The sequence below is a fragment of the Arachis ipaensis genome, chromosome B03 (assembly GCF_000816755.2).
Source record: "Arachis ipaensis cultivar K30076 chromosome B03, Araip1.1, whole genome shotgun sequence".
Classification (NCBI taxonomy): Eukaryota; Viridiplantae; Streptophyta; class Magnoliopsida; order Fabales; family Fabaceae; genus Arachis; species Arachis ipaensis.
In genome coordinates this window covers 26,870,878-26,894,126 of record NC_029787.2, presented here as the reverse complement: position 1 = coordinate 26,894,126, position 23,249 = coordinate 26,870,878, and positions in this window count along the sequence as shown.

The window sequence follows — 23,249 nt, the reverse complement described above, 5'->3', positions numbered from 1 at the left end:
GGCTATGATATCACATGTCGGTTATTGTGCCAAACTCGATAGAAAATCTGGACGACAACTCCCGGATTAGTCTCTCTGTTGCGCATACTCTGGAGGAACAATTTCGAGGGATAAGTGCCCTACCACCTTCTCATTTCAGAGGGAAACATTCTGAGGGAGAGTGCCCTACCACCTTCCTCTAGATGTCGCATGATTTCGTGGGTTAGTGCCCTACCACCTTGCAACCAGAGAGAAATCCATGCTTAGGAGAAATGATTCCGAGGGATGAGTGCCCTACCACCTTCTCCTTTCAGAGGGGAAACGTTCCGAGGGAGAGTGCCCTACCATCGTCCTCTTGAGCAATAAATATGAGTGAGAAGCCCAGTTTCAAGCCTCAGATCCGAACGTAGGCGGGAGACTGCCACAGCACCTACGACGGAGAACAATGCATATCATAATCACAATCTCATTCTCAAAGATCACTTTTAATTATCAATTCTCAACATTCCAAGGATATAGTGCCTGGCACACTTTCCATATCCAACAAGTCCAACGACCTCAAAGCATCACTAGTCATCACCATTTCTCATCTCAATTTACTTTCAATTATCATTTCTCAACATTCCAAGGATATAGTGCCTGGCACACTATCCACATCCAACATCCATCAAGCTCATAATAACCATCGTCAGTTTTTAATTCCATTCTGAACTCGTTAATGTATCAGTTTCTCAATTCATTGTCAGTAATCACCAAATTCACTACTCTTCCTTCTCTCTCAACCAAACTCATCCCCAATACACCAGAAACCTAAACCTCCGTTCTCTAACTTTTCAAGGTAATACCCAACTAATTCCACCCAAGACCTTCTCTATGGTTAACATCCAAAATAAGCCAAAAAGTCTTAAATAGGTGTCACAGAAGTTCACAAGCTTGTTAGGAAGGTTAAAGAGTTAAAAACAAAGTTTAGTTGGAAAACAGGGCATGTGCATACGCACAGGGGTGTGCGTGCGCACAGGGCTGTGAGTGCGCACAGCTTGCAAAACTTCGTTGGTTATGTGTGCGCACAGGGCGTGCTAGCGCTCCCATCAGTAAGCCTTCCCCTATGTGTGCGTGTGCACAGGTTCAAAAACTCATAGGGGTGTGCGTGCGCACAAGGCTGTGCGTACGCACACAAATCAAAAATCACAAACTCTGCAGCACGTACAGAATTCAGATTTTGATACCAACATTTAATGATCATAACTCCCCCTACAAAAATCCAAATTTTGCAAACTTTATATCAATTTAAAGATTTTTCCATGAACTTTAATTTAAAGCAATTTTTAACAAATTTTGGAAACTGAGGCTCAAGTTATGATCCATAAAAGTTCACCAAAAATCCGTTTTTACCAAAGTCTCAAAACCTCAATTTTAACCAACTCTCATCCAAAATTACTTATTCCATATTCAAAACAATCCTAATGTACCTATATCACATTCACATATCCTCCAATTCATTCCACAATCTAAAATTCACATTTTCATTATTTCCATACCCAATTCATCAATCAAATCATTAAGCTCTCAAATATTACACAACAATATTACACATTAATAATTTCTTATACATAGATCTATCACTTACCACCCATCATTATCATAAAAGTCACCCAACACCAACCTTACACACCATCAATAATCCACCAACCTTAACATAATATCAACCACAAGATTCAAAATCCAAAATCATCATCAACCTATATCATCACACATCATAATCATCAATATCCTTCATTCCAAACCATCACAAACATTTTACATTAACTTATTATCTTAAATTCTCATAATCCCCATTATTCATCAATATAACTAATTACCATCAATACTCATCAACACCAATAATACCCAACAATCATCAACCACCAGAATAATCTAATACAACCAACAATTAACATCACTTCACATATAATTATTCATACGCCAATATCATTCAATCCTATCTTAGGGTCAACTAGCCTAAGTGTCCAGAAACATTACATATTACATAAAGAAAACTGAAACCATACCTTGGCCGATTCCCAATATGCGCAAACACCAAAAGCTTGGCTCCAACAAGCTTCCCTCAAGCTCCAAACCACCAAAGCCAAGCCAAAAGCCACAACCAACTCCAAAAACAAGCTTCATACATACAACATAACCATGCATCAACGACTAAAGCTCACACTATACTAAACCACAAGGATATAGAGGTTCCTTACCTTATCCAACAGTGATTGGAGCAAAGTCCGACAATTACCCACTACTAGAGGTCACCTAAACAAGCAAAACCACAAAACTTACTCAAAAACCAAATCCCAAAAACACAGAAAGTTAGGGTCGAAAACTGGGATGTAAGCTTCGAGTTTTTACCAGATTTTCTTAGTTATAATTGAAGAGCTCGACGATAGCTTTGAGTGGCTGCAAACGGCTCATCAATCAGTGTTCCGTAGCTCAAGTTATGGCTCTTGGAAGGTGGATGTGAATAGTAACATCACCTCTTCTCCTCTCTTCTCTCAAACCGCGCCTCTCTCTCCGTTTGGGCTGGAAAATGAGCTCAAAGCTCATTTAATGAGTATATATGTTAGACCTTGGGCCCAATTTGGACCCGGTCCAACCCGTTAGTGTTTTAGGTCCGTTTGGCCCACTTTGGGCCAAAACCTGTAAGATTAACGTCCGGTTTTTTATTCTAAATTATTTGTATCCTTTCAACACAATAAATCAATTTTCAAAATATTATTTTCTAAAATATGTGGTACTGGAAAGACTAGAGCTGATACTGCCAGCTTATGCACCAGTATGCATTTTTACAAAAACTTTTCGAAAAAGATACATTTTCCAACTCAGAAAAGTTCATCGAAATCAAATTTCACCTTTCTATTTTCAAATTAAAACTTCTAAATTTTGAATCTACTCTGGGTACTTAAAAATTATTATTTTATTAAAACAGTTATGCCGGTTCTTACAGTTTAGGGTTTATGGGGTTAGAGTTTAGGATTTTAGGGGTTACGGGTTAGGGTTTAGGGTTTTGGTTTAGGGTTTTTGGGTTTTGGGTTTATGGGTTCAGGGTTCAAGGTTCAGAGTTTATGGTTTAGGGTTTGGTGTTTAGGGTTTAGGATTTAGAGTTCATGGTTTAGAGTTTAAAGTTTAGGGTTTAGGGATTAGGGTTTAGGGCTTAGGATTTAGGATTTTAGGGTTTATGGTTTTAAGGTTTTAGGATTTTAAGGTTTTAGGGGTTTAGGGTTTATGGGTTCAGGGTTTAGGGTTTAGGGTTCATGGTTCAGGGTTCAGGATTTAGGATTTAGGATTTAGGGTTTCTGGTTTAGTGTTCATGGTTTAGGGTTTAGGGTTTATGGTTTAAGGTTTAGGGTAGAAACACATGAAATTCATTTTTGGAAACCATCGAACCGAAAGTAAAGAGTGCAATGAACCAATTTACCTGGTATTGTTTGGGGCATTTACAGACAGTGTGGAGCTTGCCTGAGTCTGCAAGAAAGGTTCGCTATCAAGATTTACAGTCGGTAGTCTAAGCAAGATAAATAAATATTAGTAATTGAATCTAGAGGAATTAGAAAAGGTTCTAGCAATAGATAGAAAAGAAAGAAAAATAACTCGGTATAAGAAGCTGAATCTTACGTCTCAGAGAAATCATTTTATGCCTCCGTCGAGTCAAACTGATCCAGAGCAACATTTGCTGTTTGAGCTCCATCATTTCTTTTATTTGATCTCTTTTTCTCTTATTGTCTCCAAAGCTTGCCTTCTTCTTTCTGCAGCGCTGTCTTTTACTTGTTCAGATATGAAAGTTCACAAAATAAGTATGAAGGAACCTAAAACGAAAGCATCAATAAAGTAAAAGAAAATATGATTTGAGAAACTTACTCCTTATCAGAGTTGGTTTGTTTTTTTGCCACCCTTCGCGGTTGTTTTCTTTTTACTATGGGTGTTTTTTTCAATTTCTTTTTCTCTGAAACACAAACAAACACATTGAATTTATATCAGAGAAAAATATAAGCAAGAAAAGGACATTAACAATCAAGTGAATGAAACTAGCAGAGTCCACCAAACTGAAAGCAATTCATATGCTGAACAAAACGTGATACTCATTTAATCATGAAGAAAAATATTTCTGGATTAAAAAAACTCAACTTGAGCAACTCCAGTGAACAACATCACATCTGTAATTTACTTAACAAGCATACATAAACAATTTTCAGCAAGTAAATGCAAAAATAAACCATATGAATATCATACAATCATTTAAATGAACATCACCCAATACTTACTTGCTTTCAGATTTGCTTGTGCCCTCTGAATCTGTCGGCACAGGCTTCCCTTTTTTGCTTTATTTTTTAACCACCTTCTGTGGTGTTTTCTTTTCTTTGTGCCAGTTTTTTCAATTTCTTCTTCTCTGCAATACATAAGAACAAGCATATAAGAACAACTTTAAGCAAATACAAGTTAAATGAAATCAATATGAAGATCAAACTTACTGGTTTTTGGATTTACTTTTGCTTTCTGAATTTGTTGGAGTGCTTTCAATTTCACTTGTTGTTTCTGAATCTGTCTCAACAAGCTTCTATTTTTTAACCACCCTCTTTTGTCTTGTTCTCTTTACTGGTGGTGTTTTGTCAGTTTCAGTTTCAGTTTCAGATTCAGATTCAGATTCAGAAAATCTTTCTTCTTCCGAAGAAGAATCAACAATCTTCTTTCTTTCTTTCTTTCCTTTTTCTTTCTTATCTAACTTCTTTATTTTTGTTTTTTCCTTCTTTATTTTCTTTCTATACAAAAGTCCCTAAAAAAGAAATTTATTTAATGAGAAATATGGTAATAATCAGCTTAATCAACATGAGTAAGCCACTGAATCGAACGATAGTAATGTGCTGAATAAAACGCTATAAAACGTGATAATTATTTAATGATCAAAAAACATTTCTGCATGCTGGTGCGTGAAATTGAACTCCGCACAACTGAACCAGCAAGTGCACTGGGTCGTCCAAGTAATACCTCAGGTGAGTGAGGGTCAAATTCCACGGAGATTGTCAGATTGAGCCAGCAATGGCTATCTTATAGATCTTAGTCAGGCGATTAGAAAATATGCTTGTTGTTGAAAGCATAAACGAAAGGTAAAGGAAACAAAATACCAGATTAGTGTAAGCAATGATATGGATTCAGTTAAGGCTTCGAAGATGTGTATTCTTTCCGGATTAACTTTTCTCATTGTCTACTTCAATAACGAATGATTCATTCAATGGCAGCCGTAATTGACTAACTCATGTAGCATCCTCATCAAGTTAGTCTCTTCTAAACCATAGCAGTCCACCATATCTGAGCAACTCATGTAGCATCCTCATCAAGTTAACTCATGGCTTCCCACTATAGCAGAAGGTGAAGCACTGAGCAGTTCACTTTCCTTCGCCATCCTACTCAAAACGCCACAGACAAGGTCAGATCTTTCAGATTAAGGAACACTGCTTCTCAGACTCTAGCCTTAATGCCACAGAGACCTTAGTAACCCACGGTCAACAGGATTTTAGATCACTTATCAAGAGTCGCCCAGGCTCGCTCTTGGAATCCGCAGTACACTCTCTAGCTGTGGTTCAATGCTATCCGGGTCAGGACTCACAAGGAACCCATGTAGAACAAGGATGATTGTCACATGTCATCCTCAATTCATAAGATGAAGAACGAAAGTGCATAAGATAATGGAATCAAACGTGTATTGAAATAAAAATAGTAATATTATTAATCTATGAGAATCAACAGAGCTCCTAACCCTAACTTAGGAGGTTTAGTAGCTCACAGCTTACAGAAAAGTAATAGTGAATTCGAAAGTCATGAAAGAAGATCCTAACAAGGGTGATCTGCTCCTCTATATACTAACCTAATAAGTAAGAAGTACAAAAAGTATGATAGACTAGACTAAAGGTGCGAAAGTCCACTCTTGGAGCCCACTTTGGTTGAGTACTTTGGCTAAGCTTGTCATCCATTTTGAGGAATGGGCATTGAATACCCTTTAAGGGGTGATTGGCACTGTCTTGTCTTCCTTATTTGGTGTTGAACGCCCCAAAGGGGGTGGTTCTTGGGCGTTCAACACTGGCTTGTCTCCTTGGGGCGTTGAACGCCAAAAAGGGGGTAGGTCTTGGGCGTTCAACGCCCAATATGAGGAGGTTTCTTCGAAGAAAAGTAAAGACCATTATATATTGATGGAAATCTCTAGAAGTTATCTTTCCAACGCCGTTAAGAACGCATCATTTGGACTTCTATAGCAAAAGAAATGTTCGTTTGAGTGCATGGAGGTCAGAATCTGATAGCATATGCTACGCTTTCCTTGCCTCTGATTTAGACTTTGTCAAAGCTTCTTAATTTCAGCCAAAAATTACCTGAAATCATCATAAAACACAACAACTTAAAGTAGAATCCAAAAATGTGAATTTTTCACTAAAACCTATGAAAATGTAATGAAACTTAAATAAAACACACTAAAATAATAAGAAAAAGATGCCAAAAAGCGTATAAAATATCCGCTCATCAAAACACCAAACTTAAACTGTTGTTTGTCCCCAAGCAACCAAAAACAAATTAGGATTAAAAATAAGAGAAAGATACAACAAATCTCAGAGTTTTCAATGATACTCAGTTCTAATTGATGAGCGGGGCTAGCAACCAATTACTTTTGAATAGTTTTGGCATCTCATTATCCTTTGAAGCTCAGAAACATTGGCATCTTTAGGAACTCTCAATCCATATGATATTATTGAGTCTCTTAATTTAGTTCTTTCTGATTCTTGAACACAACTTCTTTTTGAGTCTTGGTCGTAACCCTAAGCGCTTTGTTTTCCTGTATTACCACCGGATACATAAACGCCACAGACACATAACTAGGTGAACCCAATTGGATTGTGATTCAGCTTTGCTAGAATCCCCAACCAGTGGTGTTCAGAGTTCTTAAGCACACTCTTTTGCTTTGGATCACGACTTTAACTGCTCAGTCTCAAGCTTTTACTTGACACCTTCACACCACAAGCATTTAGTTAGGGGGAGGAGCTCTTTTGAACTTTTTAGGCCAAGATTTTTGTTTTTTTCGACCTTCTTAACCATTGATGCTCAAAGCCTTGGATCCTTGCTTTTGCCTTTTGGTTTAAAGAGCTATTGGCTTTTTCTTTTTCTTTCTCTTTTTTTTTCTCTTTTTTTCACACTTTCTTTCTTTTTCTTTCTTTTCTTTTTGATGCTTTTTCTTGCTTCAAGAATCAATATTTGAATTTTTCAGATCACCAATAATACTTCTCCTTTTTATCATTCTTTCAAGAGCTAATATTCTTAACTTCAATATCAAAATATGCACTGTTAATTCATGCATTCAAAAAGTAAAAGCAATGCCACCACATCAAGTAATTAGACTATTCTTATTATATAACTCAGTTTCTTGTACTTTACTTCTAAAAAAATTGAAATTTTATTCAACTTCAATGGACTGATAAGAGGGATATTTTATGCTTTAATTGATAGAAAGGAAATAAAAATATTAAAATCCTAGTAGTGATCATGCAACTCTCAATTTAAAAGACAGAAAATTAAAATAAGACTTGGATAGGATGGAACTCAACCACCTTAGTCATGGTGGTCATTATTCTCTTCAGGGGATAATTTCTGATGCTTCAGCTCTTCTAATTCACGCCCCTGCCTCTCTTGTTCCTTAACCAGTTTGCATAGCATGCTAGATTGGTCTTTTTGCTCCTCTCTCAATTGATCCAAGGTGGATTATAATTGTGCAACAGATGCTTCCAGCTGATTCCAATACTCAATTGGAGGGTTGTTCTGTTCTTGTTGAAGTTAAGGTGCCTTCCTCTTGTGATGATCGTCTGGAATTCTGGAGCTCTCCATTACTACTTTGGTGATTGGGTTGTCTGTTGGGATAGATGAGTCTCTGTTAATCAGGACTCCAACCTCATTACACAGGCGAGAGATAAAGTTTGGAAAGGCCAATTTGGCTTGAGTTGACACCCTGTTTGCAAATTTGTACAGCTCAATAGGGATTAATTGGTAAACCTCCACCTCATTTCCCATTATGATGCATTAAATCATCACGACTCTTCTAATAGTGACTTCAGACCGATTGCTAGTGGGGAGAATGGAGTGCCCAATGAAGTCCAGCCAACTCCTAGCAACTGGTTTGGGGTTCGCTCTTTTCAGTTGGATCGGTTTGCCTTTTGTGTCATTGATCCATTGAGCTCCAGGCAGGCATATGACCTCTAGGATCTGATCCAGCTTCGGATTGGCTACTACACTCCTATTAAAAGATTCTGAATTATTACTATTCCAACATTAGTTACAGGGTTGGCTAGAGTCTCCCAGCCTCTCATCCGAATTTGCTCTTGGATCTCCAGGTACTCATCTTCTTTTAATTCGAATCTGGCCTCTGGGATCACTGTCCTTATGCACTTTATTTTATGATAATGTTCTTCATGCTGCTTAGTGTAGAACTTGTAGGGTTTGAAAACAGCTATTGGTGTTGGTAGATCGTCCTCTTTCTTACTTCTTGAAGTTGATCTTCCACTCTTTGGAGCCATGGAGTTCAAATGAATGAGAGAGCAAGGCTCTTTCCACACCAAAATTAAAGGTTTTGCTTGTCTCTGAGCAAAAAAAAAAAAAGAAAAAGAAGGCGAAGAAGAGGAGAAGAATTCGAATGGTGAATATGGGGAAGGAAGTGTGTGGGGCGATTGGTATAAATAGGGAGGGTTAGGGTGGGTTTCGAAAATTAGTTAGATAAAAGATAGTAAAGATATGATTCAATCTTTGGTAAAAGATAAGAAAGATAAGTTTTAAAATTGTTAAAGCCTTAAAGATATGAAAAAGATAAAGAAAGATAAGATATAGGATATTAAATTTATGGAAAAGATTTGAAAGTTGAAATAAAAGATTTGAAAAAGAATTGAAAAATATATGAAATTTGAAAAGAATTTGAAATAGAATTGAGAAAGATTTGAAAAGATTCTTGGGTTGACAAAAATTTGAAATTAAAAGATGATTGTTGAAAGATTCTTGTTCAAAAGAGATGATTAAAAAGATGAGATTTGGAAAAGATATGGGTTAAGAAAATCAAACCTCCCTATCCTTGTTGGGCGTTGAATGCCCAGAATACCCTGATTCTGGCGTTCAACGCCAGGATGCTGCTCCTCATGGGTGTTGAACGCCCAGCCATTGCTCTCTGGCTGGCGTTCAACGCCAGCTTTCTGCTCCATTGTGGGTGTTGAACACCCAGCCTCTGTTCCCTGGCTGGCATTCAACGCCAACTTGGCATCCCATTTTGGGTGTTGAACGCCCAGACAGTGCTCCCTGACTAGCGTTTAGCGCCAGGTCTCCCCTATATGGGCGTTGAACTCCCATCCTTCCCCCTTGTATGGCGTTAAACGCCAGCAATGGGCTTTCCCAGGGTGCTCTGAATATTTCTGTTTCTGTTCTAAGAGGCATACATGATCACAAACGTTAGAAAGCAAAACATTATGAAGATTAATTGAAATTGATGGAAAATAAAATGATAATAAACATAGCAACGGAAAGTAATAATATACTAATAATCATTGGGTTACCTCCCAACAAGCGCTTCTTTACTGTCATTAGCTGGACTTCCCTGTACTCAATTTAGTAGCAGTGTAGAGCTTTCTTGCTCAATGTTGTCCCCAAGGTAATATTTGACTCTCTGTCCATTAACAGTAAACCTTTTGTCGGAGTCTTTCCCTTGGAGTTCTATGTGTCCATAGGGTGACACATTAGTGATCATGAAGGGTCCTGTCCAACGTGACTTGAGTTTTCCAGGGAATAGCTTGAGTCTAGAGTTGAAGAGCAGGACCTTCTTGCTTGGTTCAAAGACTCTGGAAGATATCTTCCTGTCATGCCACTTTTTGGTTTTCTCTTTATAGATTTTTGCATTCTCAAATGCAGCAAGTCAGAATTCATCCAACTCATTCAGTTGGAGTAGCCTCCTTTCTCCTGCTGCCTTAGCATCAAGGTTGAAGAATTTGGTTGCCCAGTAGGCCTTATGTTCTAGTTCCACCGGTAAGTGACATGCCTTCCCATATACCAGTTGATATGGTGATGTCCCTATAGGGGTTTTGAAAGCTATCTTATATGCCCAGAGAGCATCATCTAGTTTCTTTGCCCGATCCTTTCTAGAGGTGCTTACAGTTATTTTCAGGATCCTTTTTAGTTCTTTGTTAGATACCTTAGCTTGCCCATTTATCTGTGGGTGATATGGAGTTGCCACCTTATGGCGAACTCCATAACGGTGCAAAATAGAGTCAAGCTGTTTGTTACAGAAATGGCTGCCTCCATCACTAATTTGTGTCTGTGGAATATCGAACCTACTAAAGATATGTTTCTGGAGAAACCTCATCACTACTCTTGCATCATTAGTGGGTGAAGCGACTGCCTCAACCCACTTTGACACATAGTCCACTGCCACAAAGATGTAGGCGTTCGAAAATGAAGGTAGAAAAGGTCCCATGAAATCTATTTCTCGCACATCAAATAGCTCAATCTCTAGGATCCCTTGTTGAGGCATGTCATGACCATGAGGGAGATTGCTAGCCCTTTGGCAGCTATCACAGTTACGGACAAACTCTCGGGCATCCTTGAAGAGTGTTGGCTAGTAAAAGTCACTCTGGAGAACCTTGGTGGCTGTTCGCTCACCTCCAAAATGTCCTCAATATTCTGAGCCATGGCAATGCCAAAGAATCTTATGTGCTTCCTCTTCAAACACACATAAGCGGATTATACCGTCCGAGCAACTTTTGAAGAGGTATGGTTCATCCTACAAGTAGTACCTTGCGTCATGCATTAGTTTTTGAGCTTGTTGTCTACTGTACTCCTTGGGGATAAACCTTATGGCTTTGTAGTTTGTAATATCTACAAACCAATGGGCCATCCGAATTGTAAATAATTGCTCATCGGAAAAGGTTTCAGACACCTCAGTAGATAGAGGGGAAGTCCCTGCTACTGGTTCAATTCGAGATAGGTGGTCAGCCACCTGATTTTCTGATCCCTTTCTATTTCTGATTTTTATATCAAACTCTTGCAGGAGTAGTACCCATCTTATCAGCCTTGGCTTAGAATCCTGCTTGGTGAGGAGATATTTAAGAGCAGCATGGTCAGTGTATATAATGACCTTAGATCATATCAAATAAGATCTGAATTTGTCAATGGCATAGACCACTACAAGTAATTCCTTCTCCGTGGTGGTGTAATTCCTTTGTGCATCATTTAGGACATGACTGGCATAATAAATGATATGCAGGAGCTTATCATGTATCTGTCCCAGAACTGCGCCAATGGCATAGTCACTAGCGTCACACATCAATTCGAATGGTAAGTCCTAGTTGGGTGCAGAAATGATGGGTGCAGAGATAAGCTTGGCCTTTAGAGTTTCAAAGGCATTCAGGCACTCTTTGTCAAAAACAAATGGAGTGTTAGTAGTCAATAAGTTGCACAGGGACTTTTCAATTTTCGAAAAATATTTTATGAATCTCTTGTAAAATTCTGCATGCCCCAGGAAATTTCTGATTGCCTTAACATTCACCGGTAGTGGTAATTTTTTAATTACTACCACCTTAGCTTGATTCACCTCTATCCCTTTGTTTGAAATTCGATGTCCATGAACAATTCCTTCAGTTACCATGAAATGGCACTTTTCCCAGTTTAAAACTAGGTTTGTCTCTTGGCATCATTTTAGGAGTAGGGCCAGATGATTAAGACAGGATCCAAATGAATCTCCAAAGGCAGAAAAGTCATCCATGAATACTTCAAGGAACTTCTCCACCATATCAGAGAAAATGGAGAGCATACACCTCTGAAAGGTTGCAAGTGCATTGCATATGCCAAATGGCATTCTTCTGTAGGCAAACATGCCATATGAGCATGTAAATGCTGTCTTTTCTTGGTTCTGAGGATCTACTACAATTTGATTATAACCTGAATAGCCATCCAGGAAGTAGTAGAATGCATGACCAGCCAGTCTCTCTAGCATCTGATCTATAAATGGTAAAAGAAAATGATCCTTTCTGATGGCGTTATTGAGTCTCCTGTAGTCAATACACATACGCCACCCTGTAACTGTTCTTGTGGGAATCAGTTCATTTTTTTTATTATGAACCACTGTCATTCCTCCCTTCTTGGGTACAACTTGGACAGAACTCACCTAGGGGCTGTTTGAAATAGGATAAATAATCCCAGCCTCCCAAAGTTTCATAAATTTTTTTTGCACTACTTCCTTCATAGCTAGATTCAGTCGCCTTTGTGGTTGTACCACAGGTTTGGCGTTAACTTCCAGCCGGATCTTGTGCATGCATCGGGTTGGACTAATTCCCTTAAGGTCACTTATGGTCCACCCAAGAGCTGTCCTGTGTGTCTTTAGAACTTGGATTGGTGCCTTTTCTTCCTGTGGTTTTAAAACAGAGCTTATAATCACAGGATAAGTATCCCCATCTCCTAAAAATGCATATTTCAAGGATGATGGTAATGGCTTGAGCTCGAGTTTAGGAGGCGAATCCTCTTCCTTAGGAGCTGTTATAGTCTCCTTCATTTCTTCTGGTGTTTCCAGATCGGACTGTGCATTATTGAAGATGTCATCCAGCTCCTTTTTGAGTCTCTCAACTATGTTCACCTCTTCCACCAGGGAATCAGTGATATCAATGCTCATGCATTCCTCTGGGTGCTGCATAGCTTTGATAACATTTAGCACGAATTCATCCTCATTGACCCTCAGGGTTACTTCCCCTTTCTAAACATCAATGAGGGTCTGTCCTGTAGCTAGGAAGGGTCTTCCTAAAATGAGGGATGCACTATTGTGCTCATCTATTTCTAGCACCACGAAGTCTGTGGGGAAAGCAAAGGGTCCAACCCTAACAATCATGTCTTCCACCACACCTTGTGGAAGCTTGATAGAGCCATCAGCCAACTGAAGACATATGCGGGTTGGTTTAACTTCTCGAGTCAAGCAGAGCTTCTTTATTAAGGATGCAGGCATCAGGTTAATGCTTGCTCCAAGATCACATAGGGCTGTCCTTGTGCAGGTGTCCCCTAGGGTGCATGGTATCATAAAGTTCCCAAGATCTGGAAGCTTTTCTGGCAACTTTTTCTGGATGACAGCACTGCATTCTTCAGTGAGGAAGACTGTTTCTACTTCTCTCCTATCCTACTTATGACTTAATATGTCTTTCATAAACTTAGCATAAGAAGGTATCTGCTCAAGAGCCTCTGCAAAAGGGATCTTGATCTCTAGTGTCTTAAGATAGTCCGCAAAGCGGGCAAACTGTTTATCTTTTTTCGCTTGACAGAATTTTTGGAAAAATGGCATCTTGGTCCTGTACTCATCAACCTTAGTTGATGTAGGTTGGGCGCCTATAGTACTAGAAGAGGGGGTACTGGCTTGTTTAGGAGGGGTGTTCTCAGCACTCATACGTGTCTGATCACCCCTGCTTGGGAGTTCAACGCCCTCGCTGCCCCCTTCCTGGCGCTCAACGCCAGGAGTACTGCCTACTTTCTGGAGTTCAACGCCAGGGATATTGCCCCCTCTTTGGCATTCAACGCCCTCAGAGGTGCCCTAGATTGCAGCCTACTCGTCTTCTATCAACTTGTCCTCCCCTTGTTTCTTGTTGTTCTGAGGCTGGGTGTTCAGGGTCCTTATACTTCTCAAATGGATAGCCTGACACTCTTCCTTTATCTGTTCAGATAATTGCTATCTAGCTTGGCTCAACTGCTCTTCTATGTTTCTGTTAGAGGCTCGGGTTTCCTGTAACACTTCTCGTAGTTCCTGCATCTGTTGCATGAGGGAGAGGAACTACTGGTTTAAATTCACACCTTGTTCTAGAGAGTCAGATTCATTAGACACTACTTTGACCTCTCTTTTTGTTGAAGTCTCGGCAGACGAGTACAGATGCTGGTTATTAGCAACCGTCTCAATAAGCTCGTGAGCTTCCCCAATCGTCTTCCTCATGTGTACGGACCCACTAGCAGAGTGGTCTAGAGACATTCTAGCCATGTCTGTGAGCCCATTATAGAAGATGTCTAATTGCAACTATTCTAAAAATATTTCAGTGGGACATTTCCGTAGCATCCTTCTGTATCTTCCCCAAGCATCATGAAGAGATTCATTCTCTTCTTGTCTAAAGCCTTGAATATCCAGTCTTTGCTGGGTGAACTTTTTTGGAGGAAAGTATTGATTCAAAAACTTGCCTACTAGCTGTTTCCATGACTTCAAGCTAGATTTGGGCTAGTTGTCCAACCACCTATTTGCTTAGTCCCTTAAAGCAAAAGGAAAGAGCAGTAATCTGTAGACGTCCTGGTCTACTCCCTCAGAGCGTACTGTGTCAGCTATTTGCAAGAATTTTGCAATGAATTCTATGGGTTCTTCCTATGGAAGCCAATGGTATTGATAGTTTTGCTGCACTAGAGTGATCTGCTGAGGGTTCAGCTCAAAATTGCTTGCTCTAATGGGGGGTATACTGATGCTTCTTCCATAGAAGTCAGGAGTAGGGGCCGTATAGAACCCCAAGGTTCTTTTGAACTGTTCATTCCCATTCGGGTCCATGGTAAACTGTTCTTGTACACTTGGTCATGAAATAAGGGAAGGGGAAGGTAGGTGTCTCTATATCAGGGTGTAGAGCACTTCCAGTGAAATGTCTAATTAGAAATAAAAAGAGAAACTAGAATTAAAATATTTTTATATTTGTTATCTTAATTTAAATAAATTCAAAAGAAGGAAAGAAATTAGAAGCTAAGATAACTAATTAACTAAGAAGAATTGAAAATTGAAAATTGAAATTGAATCAAGATAAGATAGGAAAGATTTAACTAAAAATATATGACAAAGATTTGAAAAAGTTTTTGAATTTTGAAAAGATAGGATTTGAAATCAAAATTTAAACTTTACTAACTAGAAAATACCAAACTTAAAATTTTTTAATCAAGACAAGAAAAGATAGCTGAGATTTTCGACAAATCAAAGAAAGATAAAAGAAAGAAATTTTTTTTTGGATTTTCGAATTTTAAGGGAAGAAAAACAACTAAGAGACACCAAACTTAAAAATTTTAAGATCAAATGACGCTAATTTTCGAAAATTAAAAGAAAAACAACTAAAAGACACCAATCTTAGAACTTTTGAAATCAACCAAGAAAAATTACCAAGAACAATTCGAACACAATGAAGAACACTCAAGAACAATTTTCAAAAATTTAAAGAAAATAAGGGGGACACCAAACTTAAAAATTGACAAAAAAAACTCAAACAAAAGATAAAGACTACTAAAGAAAAGCAAAGGTTTTGAAAAATTTTTGAAAAGAAAACAAAAGACACAAACAAAAGAAAAACTAAACCTAAAAAAGTACCTAATCTAAGCAACAAGATAGTCTGGTAGTTTGTCAAACTCGAACGATCCTCGGCAACGGCACCAAAAACTTGGTGTGCGAATTTGAACTCCGCACAACTGAACCAGCAAGTGCACTGGGTCGTCCAAGTAATACCTCAGGTGAGTGAGGGTCGAATCCCACAGAGTTTGTCGGATTGAGCAAGCAATGGCTATCTTGTAGATCTTAGTCAGGCGATTAGAAAATGTGGTTGTTGTTGAAAGCATAAATGAAAGGTACAGGAAGCGAAATACCAGATTAGCGTAGGCAATGATATGGATTCAGTTAAGACTTCAGAGATGTGTATTCTTTCCGGATTAACTTTTCTCATTGTCTACTTCAATAACGAATGATTCATTTAATGGCAGTCGTAATTGACTAAATCATGTAGCATTCTTATCAAGTTAGTCTCTTCTAAACCATAGCAGTCCACCATATCCGAGCAACTCATGTAGCATCCTCGTCAAGTTAACTCACGGCTTTCCACTATAGCAGAAGGTGAAGCACTGAGCAGTCCACTCCCCTTCGCGATCCTACTCAAAACGTCACAGACAAGGTCGGATCTTCCGGATCAGGGAATGCTGCTTCTCAGACTCTAGCCTTAACGCCACAGAGACCTCAGTAAACCACGGTCAACGGGATTTTATATCACTTATCCAAAGTTTCCCAGGCACGCTCTTGGAATCCGTAGTACACTCTCTAGCTGTGGTTCAATGCTATCCGGGTCAAGACTCACACGGAACCCATGTAGAACAAGGATGATTGTCATGGGTCATCCTCAATTCATGAGATAAAGAATGAAAGTGCACAAGAGAATAGAATCAAACATGTATTGAAATAGAAACAGTAATATTATTAATCCATGAGAATCAGCAGAGCTCCTAACCCTAACTTAGGAGGTTTAGTAGCTCATAGCTTACAGAAAAATAATAGTGAATTTGAAAGTCATGGAAGAAGATCCTAACAAGGGTGATCTCTTCCTCTATATACTAATCTAATAACTAAGAAGTACAAAAAGTATGATAGACTAGACTAAAGGTGCGAAAGTCCACTTTTGGGCCCACTTTGGTTGAGTACTTGGGCTGAGCTTGGCATCCATTTTGAGGAATAGGTAACGAACAGATTTTTGACGGTTTAGAATTTCTCAATAAATTCTCGACAAATAATCCTTTCATGCAAAAAAATGTTTGTCACAAGTAACAAACCCCAATAAAAATAATAACCGAAGTATTCAAACCTCGGGTCGTCTCTCAAGGAATTGCAGGGAGGTGTATCTATTATTGGTTATGGAAAAGTATCTTTTTGGGTTTTTAAATGTTGAACAAGGAATATAAATGACAAGGAAATAAAATAACAATTAAGAAAAGTCCTAGTAAGGATTAATAATTGGAAGTCCTATCCCTATTATCGTAGTCAATTGTGATGGTAATTGTAAATTGCACTTAACCTCTAACAATTGAAGGTAAGTCAAGTGAGAAAATCAACATGAAACCCTTAAGTCCTAGTCAACTCCTAAGAAAAGACTAGAGTTAGTGGAATTCAAGTCAACTAGCAACTTTCAATTGTTAATCAACAAAAGACTTTGACAATTCAAGAGTCTCTAATTACTCAATCTTAGCTAAGAACATAAAAATCTAACTTAAAACCCTCCCAAGCATTTTATCAAACACTTGGAAGGCACAACATAAAAACATAGAAAATTAACAAGGGATAATAAAATCTAAACAACCAATTGCAAACATCAATAATAACAAACGAAGAAAGGAACAATAATTATGAAATACCTCAAATTCAATTAAATAGAAAATCAAATCTAACATGAAGAATTCATAAACTAAATTGGCAATATAAAGTAATCAACAAAGAAAATAAATAAACTAGAAAGCTAGAACAATTAAAAGTAGAAGAGAAACTATATTGAAATAAGATAGAATTCAAAATTTGAGAGGAACTAAACCTAAAAATCCTAAAACCTAGAGAGAGGAGAGAGCCTCTCTCTCTAGAAACCTACATCTAAAACATAAAATTATGTGAATGAAAATCATCTCAATAATTCCCCCACTCTGCAGCTTCTATTCTGTGTTTTCGGGCTTGAAACTGGGCCAAAAGCAGCCCAGAAATCGCCCCCAGCGTCTTCTGCAATTTCTGCACGTGGAGCACGTCACGCGTACGCGTAACTCACGCGTGCGCGTCGCTTGGCAAAAATCCTTGTCACGTGTACGCGTGACTCACGCGTACATGTCGCTCATTTTCTGCGCCAGTCACGCGTACGCGTGTGACTCACACGTGCGCGTCGCTGCCAGCTTCTCAAAACATCATTTTCTTGCGTTCCTTCTACTTTTGCTTGCTTCCTTTCCGTCCTCTAACCCATTCATGCCCTATAAACCTTGAAAACACTCAGCAAACATATCACGGCATCGACTGGTAATAAGAGGGGATTAAAATTAGCAAATTTAAAGCCAAAGAAGCATGTTTTCAATCATAACATAAAATTAGGAAGGAAAATGTAAAACATGCGAATTATATGCATAAGTGTGAGAATAATGGATAAAATCTACTAAATTAAGCATAAGATAAACCCTAAAAATGGATTTTATCAATGGTCGTTGAACGCCCATTAAGGGGTGATTGGCGCTGCCTTGTCTTCCTTACTGCGGAATTTATAACCCACAAACTAACCAGCAAGTGCATCGAGTCGTACCAAATAATACCTCAGGTGAGTGAGGGTCGATCCCACGAGGATTGATGGATTAAGCAAAAATGATTGAGCGATTGGATTAGTTAGACAAACAGAAAATGGTGTTTTGAGAGTTCAATTGCATCAAATAGTAAATTTAGAAAATCAGAAAGAAAGTAGTAAATTGGTGTGAGTAATATGGGAGAAAACAGTTAAGGTTTTAGAGATATTTATCTTCCGAATTAACTTTTCTTACCTACTATTTTAATCATGCAAGATTCAATTCATGACAAACTATATGTGACTAAACCCTAATTCCTTAGACCTTTTTAGTCTTTTCTAACCTTCATCAACTGCCAATTCCTTGGTCACTTGATTCCAATTAGAGGGTTAAGTTCAAATCTAGTTTATATGCCACAAAAATCCTAATTACCCAAATATAAGAGGATTATATGTCATATATCCCGTTAATTCCAGATAATTAGAGATTTAGGAGAAATTGTTTTCAAGCTGTTGTTCAAGCAAAGAGCTTTTCCAAGTTTTACAAGAACTCAATTAGAACAAGGGTCATACTTCCATTCCCCTCAGATTCATAAGATAAAGAACGAAAATAATTCTTGAAATTGAAATCAATACATGAATTAAAATAGAACAGTGATACTATTAATCCATAGAATAAATAGAACTCCTAACCTTAACAGTGGAGGTTTAGTTGCTCATGGTTCAGAGAGAAAATAATGGTTCTATAAAACTGTAAATTGCGGAATGAGATAAGAGAAGAGAAAACGGGCTGATTCTTTTCCCTTTTATGTCTAGTCCTAATTAATGTAAAATACATTTTCTAAAACTAAATAATATCTTTTCCTATTTATAAATAAAATAAAAGCTTAATCAAAATATAAATTAGGATCTTCGAATGCTTCTTGCTACGTGGGGACCATGGCAAGTATTAAAGGCTGGTGCCTAACTTCACAATTGTGAAGTTAGCCGTGAAGGGGGCAGCAAGGTTTGGACGCAAGGATTGTGCCTTGGCGCCTAACTTGGGAAAAGCCAAGTTAGGCGTCACTTATACAGCATGCTTTTGTTGTGTGGAGCTTTCCTTTGGCGCCTAACTTGAAGAATCCCAAGTTAGGCGCCACCCTTGCCGAATTGCTGGAGAAGAAGTATACACTATTATTATACATCGTTGGAAAGCTTTGAAAATTACCTTTCCAATGCCACTAAAACCACGTCAATTGGATATTTGTAGCTCGAGTTATTTTTGTTAGAGTGCAGAGAGGTCAGGATTGATAGCATCATTCACTTTCTTCTCTTTTTCTACAGAAACTCCATCAAATCTATCCGAATGCTACCTGAAATAAACAGAATTGCACACGACTTAAAGTAGCATCCATAGTGGTTAAAAGATATTTAGATCTTGATTAAACTCAATAATTTGAATACGAATTCACTAGGAAAAGATAGAGAAGATGCTCACGCATCAAATGCCTCAAAGAGGGTGGTTCTTGGGCATTCAACGCTGGCTTGTCTCCTTGGGGCGTTGAACACCAGAAAGGGAGAAAGTCTTGGGTGTTCAACGCCCAATATGGGTAGGCTCCTTCGAAGAAAAGTATAGAGCATTATATATTTTTGGAACGCTCTGGAAGTTAGCTTTCCAACGTCGTTAAGAACACGTTATTTGGACCTCTGTAGCAACAGAAATGCTTGTTTGAGTGCACGGATGTTAGAATTTGACAGCATCTGTTACGCTTTCCTTGCCTTTGATTCAGACTATGCCAAAGCTCCTTAATTTCAGCCAGAAATTACCTGAAATCATCATAAAACACAACAACTGAAAATAGAATCTAAAAATGTGAATTTTGCACTAAAACCTATGAAAATGTAATGAAACTTAAACAAAACACACTAAAATAATAAGAAAAAGATGCCAAAAAGCATATAAAATATTCGCTCATCACATGCACAAGGACTCAATTGAACACACTAACAATCAGGTGAAGCAAAGGGAGCAAACCCACCGAACCGAACAAGATTCATATGGTGAATAATATGTTACAAACATTTAATCATCAAGAGGATAGTGCCTGAATGCAAAGGATTCAAATGAACACATTAACAATCATGTGAACCAAAGGGAGCAAGCCAACCGAACCGAACAAGATTCATATGGTGAATAAAACGTGATAAACATTTAATCATCAAGAAAAATGTTTCTGAATGCACAAAGATTCAAATGAACATACTAATAATTGCAAGAAGGAGAAATAAATTAATTATAACCTAAAATACAAGTTTATTTAGTTAGCAGAGTATTTTAGAAGCATTTGAAATGAAATTTTAGGGGAAATTTTTTGTTTAATTTACCAATGGGTCAGTTGCTTCCTTTGAAATCCGGTCAAGCATCATTTGTTTTGTCCAATGGGATACCCACGGTGCCGAGGGAGCATCAAGTCCAAACGGGTGAGGAAACTTGGTTTCTTAGAAGTATATCAGCATCAAAAGAAAAACACAGCCATCAACGGACTGTTTCCTTCCCTTTCTCTTGTTTTCAATTCCTTTCATCAAGAAGTTGAGCACATGTTTTGCCCAATCCCACTCTTGGATGTTGTCCACATGAAAGATAGGCGGCTTATGGATCGGGGAGGCCACGCTTACCATCGTCGACAGCAAGAAGCACTTTTGTATGAATACAACAAAAGTCCTCTTGAATTTTTGCCGGTTCTCCTCCCCTTCAACACTCATATCCAGAACAGACCTTGTCTTCTGGATTCAGTTTGGTGTAATCAAACTTTTCATCAAAATGATTTTCTATAATATTTTAATAGCAAAAAATCAACCAAAAATGCTCAGTTTAATTTTCTGTACACCAATGAACCGAAAATAAGCAGGAAGTGGGAAGTGTATTACCGCCGTTGTTTATGCCCAGTGCAGCTGCTACCTTGCGAGGAGTTATGAACATTTTCCCCTGGAGAGTTTTCAAGCATCCCTTATAGTCATCAAAGTAATCAAAATCAATTCTCTCAAGAGGGCGTGAGAGACATTCATTTCTAGGACATGTGCCAGGGCACCAAATGCCATTTGTTCAACTATATCTTTCTTTTCTTGACTCATATTCCTGAAGACTGTTGCTATTGCCTTTGTTTGGTATCTGCAATCATGTGTTTTCTGCAAGTTTTAAAATAGAATGTGAGGATATATTTATAATACAAAATAGTTATTATTTGAATGAAAGCGGATAAATATATTTAATGTGCTTACGTTATAGTGTGCCTTCTCCATTTTTGTCACCATTGTCTTGTTGTGTTTTGCTATAATGAAATAATTTGGTCAATACTTCACTCAATACACTGACAAGCACAACCATACATATCTTAATCAAATCAATTAAAATGTTCCAGCCCACCAAACCGAACCCGCTTCAAGCACCGAATAAAACATGATAAATAATGAATCAGCTAGACTAGTTACACTATCCACTATCTACTCACATACATTATCCACTGAACTGAATAAAAATAAGAAAAAATTTGATTCAAACCCCTAGTTACACTGTAAAAATGTAATCAGAATTATCCTAAACCCTGAACACACTAAATATCAAGTGAATGAGAATTACCAAACCCACCGAACTGAACATAATCCATGTGGTAAATAAATTGTTATAAACTTTTAATTATCAAGAATAGTGTTTCTTCATGCAATAGAAGTTAACTGAATAGAGTAACAATCAAGTTCAAAGACCTAGTTACACTATCCACTGAACTGAATGAAAATAAGAACAAATTTGATTCAAAGCCCTAGTTATACTATAAAAATGCAATTAGAATAAACCCTAAACCCTGAACACACTAAATATCAAGTGAATGAGAATCCTCAAGCCCACCGAACCGAACACAATCTAAGTGGTGAATAAATCATTATAAGCTTTCAATTATTATGAATAGTATTTCTTCATGCAATAGAAGTTAACAGAATAGAGTAACAATCAAGTTCAAAGACCTAGTTACACTATCCACTGAACTGAATGAAAATAAGAACAAATGTGATTCAAACCCCTAGTTATACTCTAAAAATACAATCAGAATAAACCATAAACCCTGAACACACTAAATATCAAGTGAATGAGAATCACCAAGCCCACCAAACTGAACATAATCCATGTGGTGAATAAATCGTTATAAACTTTCAATTATCAAGAATAGTGTTTCTTCATGCAATAGAAGTTAACTAAATAAAGTAACAATCAAGTTCAAAGACCTAGTTATACTATCCATTGAACTGAATAAAAATAAGAATAAATTTGATTCAAAGCTAGTTATACTGTAAAAATGCAATTAGAATAAACCCTAAATCCTGAACATACTAAATATCAAGTGAATGAGAATCCCCAAGCCCACTGAATCGAACACAATCCATGTGGTGAATAAATCATTATAAGCTTTCAATTATTATGAATAGTATTTCTTCATGCAATAGAAGTTAACTGAATAGAGTAACAATCAAGTTCAAAGACCTAGTTACACTATCCACTGAAATAAATGAAAATAAGAACAAATTTGATTCAAAATCCTAGTTATACTGTAAAAATACAATCAGAATAAATCCTAAACCCTGAACACACTAAATATCAAGTGAATGATAATCACCAAGACAACCGAACCGAACACAATCCATGTGATGAATAAATCGTTATAAACTTTCAATTATCAAGAATAGTGTTTCATAAACTTTCAATCATCAAGAAGAAGAACTGAACAGAGTAACAATTAAGTTCAAAATCCTAGTTACACTATCCACTGATCTGAATGAAAATAAGAAAAAATTTATTCAAACTCCTAGTTATACTGTAAAAATGCAATCAAAATATGTTGATCTACTTAATGAAGGAAATCAATCCAGTAAACCTAAAATGCAACTAGGAGAAATGCTACATTGCAAGATTTCAAATGAACAGTAATTTTTCTCATACCTTTGTTAGTCTCTATTGCTATTTTCCTTCGTTTTTGCTTGTTCGTGGCGAAATCATGTCGCAATTCTTCTCCAGTAATGGTTTTCGTAGAGAACGTCACTGAAGTTTGAGTGATTTTGAGAGAGATTCGAAGAGAAGGAGTGGTTTCATGTAGTGGTTTCGTGTTAAGGAAGAAGTAACATTTTTTCATAATGAGCGCGAAGTAACGA